This window comes from Triticum dicoccoides, chromosome 5A, assembly GCF_002162155.2.
Source record: "Triticum dicoccoides isolate Atlit2015 ecotype Zavitan chromosome 5A, WEW_v2.0, whole genome shotgun sequence".
NCBI lineage: Eukaryota > Viridiplantae > Streptophyta > Magnoliopsida > Poales > Poaceae > Triticum > Triticum dicoccoides.
The window spans coordinates 230958828-230965285 of NC_041388.1; the positions used below are offsets into that span (position 1 = coordinate 230958828).

General features: G+C 42.9%; 1 long non-coding RNA gene across 1 annotated transcript; it reads right to left on the reverse strand.

The window, feature by feature from the left end:
- Positions 1-1318: 1318 nt before the first annotated feature.
- LOC119300774 lies at positions 1319-5218 on the reverse strand. Its single transcript, XR_005146727.1, has 6 exons — positions 4745-5218; positions 4161-4256; positions 3944-4070; positions 2815-2970; positions 1995-2065; positions 1319-1594 (listed from the first exon to the last, which is right to left on the reverse strand). It is a non-coding gene; the product is annotated as an uncharacterized LOC119300774 (long non-coding RNA).
- Between the last annotated feature and the right edge of the window lie 1240 nt (positions 5219-6458).

Genomic DNA, 6458 nt, shown 5'->3' on the forward strand with positions numbered 1-6458 from the left:
ATGGGAATTTGTTAATGTCCGGTTGTAGAAAACCTGAAGTTGACCTTAATTAAAAAACATCAACCATGTGTGTAACCGTGATGGTCTCTTTCCGGCGGAGTCCGGGAAGTGAACACGGTGTTGGAGTTATGCTTGACGTAGGTTGTTCTAGGATCACCTCTTGATCATAGATTCTCGAACGTGCTTTGCCTTCTCTTCTCGCTCTCATTTGCGTATGTTAGCCACCATATATGCTAGTCTCTTGCTGCAGCTCCACCTCATACCTTTACCTTACCTATAAGCTTAAATAGTCTTGATCGTGAGGGTGCGAGATTGCTGAGTCCCCGTGGCTCACAGATACTTCCAAAACCAGCTTGCAGGTGCCGTTGAACCGTGCAGATGACGCAACCAAGCTCAAGGAGGAGCTCGATGAAGATCTTATCCTTTGTGACATGTCGTTCTAGTTTATCAGTAGTGGAGCCCAGTTGGGGTCGATCGGGGACTTTGTCGCATTTGGGGTTCTTCTTTTATTTTGGTTCCGTAGTCGGACCTTGATTGTATCTGATTGATGTAATGCTTTTATTCATGTAATTGTGTGAAGTGACGATTGTAAGCCAACTATCTATGTCTTTCCCTTATGTATTACATGGGTTGTGTGAAGATTACCTCACTTGGGACATTGCTTTCAATGCGGTTATGCCTCTAAGTCGTGCTTCGACACGTGGGAGATATAGCCGCATCAAGGGCATTACAGTGATAGAGCCAGTCGCCCCAAAATTTAATCCATGGTCGTCATGCACGACCACTTTCGATCGTCGGGATCATCCGACCAGTATCTGTCATGGCGGTTTAGCCGCACAGGTCCTGGACCCAATAATCGATGGGTTCCACCTGACGTGAGTCCTGATGGACGGTGGCAGCAACCTCAACCTGCTCTTTCAGGATACAGTCACTACAAGAAATCTGTTAATACATTACAATCCTTAGCCGTCACAGATCAGCCAAAAACTGTCATGCATGTCCATCCTTGACGGACTTGAGATCCGTCATGTATATCGCATCACAATTTGACATTGTAGCTTCCATGATGGTTCTTGGCCGTCATGGAATTGCCTCAGGCCCGCCCAAGCCCAAACTAGGCCGTGACAGAACAGTCCGTCATGGACCAATGCCACATGGCTACCTACGTGGACACTATTTTTCGTCACAGAAACCGTCATGGATTTAGGATCAATTTAAATTTGGTCCCATCCATTACATTCAGCCCAATTTTGATCAAATACACCTTTAGCATAATGTGTTCCGTAAATCATAATGCCAATTTTGGACGAGGACAATATTTCCAAAGTACCATATGTTACACAAATCACTCAATATGCAACCATCTATAGGTATGTAGAACCTAGCAGTTTATAATATCCTCCATGAAATGATAATAGACACCCTATATTGACAAAATCACTCAATATGCAACCATCCATTGGATTAGGAACCGGTACAATCCAATTTACATCAACAAATCATATAACTACAAAGGTTGTCACTCGTGTTCTTGTCGTCAACCCTCCTGATGGCAACTATATGGCATGGAGGATTCTGATGGACAGCAACATACCTACCATATTCACAACAACATTAGACATTTGTAGATATGAGTATATAGTAGGAGAAATGCCTACAGATGAGAATAATAAAGTATCTAGTATAAAACAACAATAAATTGACTGACTAATACATGTGCATAGTACACAAATAAACAGGTTTAAACCTTTGTATTCTTACTGTAGGACTGCCACAATGTAACAATGTAATTTTCTTCATAGATTCAGATTAAACTTATTTCTGGAATACATATTCACTGGTCTGCAGGAGACAACAAGGATAGAAAAAGAAATGCCTAGGGAGAAAACTCTAAATAGAACATGTTGATATATTAATATAGTAACAGAAATCATGTCTCCAAGACCTAGGGGGGAAATCTAAACTGAATCAGATCTTCATAGAAGGCCACATACCACAGTGTCTGTACTTGTACCCTGCGGTTTGTCTCTACTTGGTACCCTGCAGTTTGTCCGTACTTGTTATCCTGTAGTGTACAAGATACAGAAGAAATTCAGAGAAAATTTAGGGTTAACGATTCAGAGAGAAAGCGGTCACCAGAGAGAAGTGTGCCAAATGAAAGTCAAATGACTAACAAACACACATCACAAAACTCAAGTACTATAGCAGCAGAAGTTGAGGCCATATAAACCCACTAACAAAATAATGCTCAGCATTTCTAAACAAGGGACAGTAGTATGATTTGTGTTTGTCCATACAGTAGGTTTTTTGTTTGAAAGGTCAAAGATAATGCTCAGCATTTCCTAATTGACATTTCAGATTAGATCTGGAAATTCTGTACATATATTTCAAAGGTAAAAGCTGAGTTTTTGCCAAGTTCATCTTCATATACCATTACTGTATATACACTGCCAGTCAGCAATGAGGATTGGTTTTAAATTTCTTAGATTTGAGAAGTAACCCCTATTTACTAAAATGCAGTTTCGGCGTACTACTCTTGAAACAAGAGTTGGAGCTATCATGTTTACATGAACGCCTGATCCAATCAAAAAGTAAACAGGCCAAAAGGCCTACTCACAATGTTACCTGCCTGATACAATCAATCATTCAGTTCTGGGTGCAATATAGAAAAAAACAATATTGCAAAAAACTTGAAAAGCATGGAAGCATCATATATATTGTGTATCAAAAATTTAAAAGCTACAAGTAAATGTGACACTAGAGTAAGGATTCCTTCTTATTACGAACAGGAAGAGCAAAGAGGTTGTAACTTACTTTGTCTCCACTAGATGATGACTTATTTCCATTTATCCTCCATCAACGAGAGCTCAAGGAATGTGACAACAAGGATCCAATGCCTCTTCCATACTAACAACATTACTGGGACCATGAGGAACATCGTTCCAAGCATCACAATCACAACCATAGTGCCTGTTCATATAGCATGACATGCAAATAAGTATGGCATAATCTGTAGAATGCAGAGTGCATTATAAAGGTTGAGCTCCACTTGCTTTTTAGAAGTTTACTAGTATGGCGTAATACACATATATGCAATGCAACTTCCAGATTTACCATCAGATTTAGGAAATAAAAATTATTGGGATAGTAGATCCAGTAATAACTTCCAGACACAAATTTTAAACATGAGGACATACAAATGAAACACATTCTCTGGTTACCTACCATTGCATATACACGATTGCCAACAGTTGCAGCACCTACCTTATCCCTCTCATTTCAACAACAGAACAACTTTTCTCAAGCCTAAAACAACATCAAATCGAGCTAATCGAGCCCAAACAGCACCAACATCCTAACTAACCATGGACCAGGATCAGGTTCAGCTCAATGGCCAGGGTCGCAGTGCAAGTCGGCCACCGCCGGCGCGCGGCAGAGGAGGTCGCCACCGACAGCACAAACACACTCTTCACTGAATAAAAAAATGTACATTTGTCCCAGAACATGAATTGAATTTTATCTATCAACCAAGCTTAAATGATCTAGTCTATCTCATAGCTGGTTTTCAAGTAATGGTTCTTTTCTTCCAAGCAAACTAGAAAACTGATTGGTAGAGTACAGAGTGGGTGGTGTTTTCTCATATAAAAATGTACAGAGCAGTAGAGAATAATCAGGAATGGTAGAAAGTAATTGGTATGCAGAGTAAATGTTAGCAATCAGCATTTTGTCAAAATAGACATGTAACTATAAAAATACCATTTGAGATTTTACATAGCATGCATCCACCATGAACAAAACAAACAACTCTATCGAACTAGGAGGAACTAGGTGTTGCAGCAAGCAATAAATTAAGTAAAAAATGGAAACAAGCGCACACACACTAATAAGATGCAAAAAGCACAACGAAGATATTTAAGGATCAGCACTACTATACACACGACACCTGCATGGCCGATGATTGCACAATTCTGCCATGACAGCGCCAACAGCGAGCATGCTCACAAAGGCGTTGTTGGGGAGGGAACATCGTTCATAGGCTGTGCAGCTACTGTCATGTGTGAGGCAACATCCTTCAAGGATAGGAACATCAGGACAAAGAAGGGTGCATAGTTTGTAGTGCTACCTAATTATTTTGTACTACAGAAGTAGTTTCAACTGACCTTTCTGTATTGTATCCTTTGTTCTTCACAAGGCTCTATTTTATAAACACCTTTTATGTCATCAACAACACCCTCGACTTCAGCTATCTCCTCCACCTACAGAATAATAATTAGAACTTTAGTCAAACTATTCCATGGAGAAAAAAAATAAATCTTCTGATTTAGTAGAAGTATCCACTATAGTTACTCCTGCATAGGATTCCCTCTACGATTTATTCCAGCTTTAAGCATCCCATCTTTTCAGTTTCATATATACTCTACATCATACTTTTATCCATCTCAATGATGTATCTGTAAACTAAATCGACACACATAAACACAGCACGACCTCAGAAACTATGTAAGCACCCCACGTATATTTATTAGACGTACATGTTGATGAAGAAAGGATGTAAATATAAATCTCTACATTAAAAAATATCAGTCGCATCAACATTTATGGAAAAGATGAAACATAATACATCATCTTGCTATCTTTTCGAAACAATTATTCCCAGCCACAAAAGTTATTTCACTGCAAAGCACTATCCTGACATCCTAAATGGATAATTTTTCAATTAATGGAGAGTGAAAGGGCTTATCACCTTCACAGCGAGTGGTCTGGCGAGGTCACCTGTGGCGATGTGGATAAGGCCGAGGAGTGCCGAAGAAAACAGTGGCCACCACCTCCTCTCCTAGCGCGAGATTGTGAAGAAGGGGGAGCGTCAGGGCATCCATCCTTGTCCTGGGCAGCGGGTAGGCTACAACTTCCATCTCGCCGTCCTCAACCACTTTCCTCATGACCACCGCGCCCATGACGACGAGCAGGGGGCTGCCCTTGACATAGATCTAGGAGCGCCGCTACGGCCGCCCCATCACGAAACGGAGGAGGCTACACATGGGGAGGGGGAGCCGGAGAGGGTGGGGGTGGTGGCGGAGCGAGAGAGGGTGGGAGACGGAGGTGGAGCAGGAGATGGTTGGCGCGGCGGTGGTGGAGATCGGCAGCCGCGCGTGGAGGGAGGCTGGACATGGATCTAAATCGGGAGGTGAGAGGGAGAGGAGTCGGCGGCTCTGGGGGAGGTGGATAGGGTTTTCGCGGTCGAGGGAGAGGCGCGAGGATGTGGCCAATAGGATCGTGGGCTATGGAGTTAAATGGGTCGAAAAGATTTAACTCCGCACGCTTCTGATTTGGACTTTGCCGCGTAGATGACTTGAATATTTTCTCCTTCGCGCGCTTTGCTTCAACCAGTTTCGTATTTTGGTGTCTTTTCCCTTAGCCCGGTGAATCGTACTAGGCTTGATTCATATTGGCCTCGCGTGTCTGTATGCTACATGAGTATATTTCATCATTCAGTTTGGTTCCATCTAATTTGATTAGGATCCTTGAATTTTTTTTTTGAAGTTTTGCAAATTCAAATTACAATGTAACTCATATGACTATGCCACATTAGCAGGAGCAATTCGTGTTGTTACAGAGGGTGTATGAAGGGGGGAAGCTAGGCCCGGCTAGGCCCAGTTGGTCGATCGATGACGGTTTTCGTGACGATACCTCCACGTCCGTCATTAAGGGGCTACCCTTTTTGGGCCCAAGCACATCTTGCTGGTCGGTGACGGTTTCCATGACGAATTTATAGAACGTCACCAGGAATCAATCACAGATTAACATGTTTCTTGTAGTGAGTGTGCAAAATGGGCATTAATCCATCACGGATCAAGTCCACAAAGACTACCTTTAAAGGAGTCATACCAGGTGTAGAGGCCCGCTGTATGGGCTCAATCACACTATAGTTTGTCGTTGGATCTCCGGACAACTTCCGAAGTGAGGAGTTAATCTTCGATATCGTCCCCTTTCGCAGTGGCTATCACACACTGCTTGGACGAACCACATTTGCTCGATTCAGCGCGGTGTCACATTATGCTTACCTCAAGCTGAAGATGCCCAGACCAAGCGGTATCATAACCCTTAATGGAAACACGGAAAGTTCCCTCCGCACTGATGATGCAGAGCATCCTATGGACATCACCATATCAAGAGTCTGTTTGGCGAGTGACACGTGCGACATCTACATGACATACCCAAAGGTGAATCATCTCCTTTACACGTGCTCACTTGACCCGTTCGAGGATGGTATACTACTTGACACTCCGCTCGTGCGCATGCATAGGTATTGTCCGAACACTACGGACGACGAGGAGGAGTGCAATCGCCAAGGAACAACTACACCATCCGTGAGGGAAGCCTGGAAGCAACGATGGAAGAAGACGGAGCTACTGACACTACAGCGCCCGGACATCCGGCGCCTATGCAGCCGCCCAGGA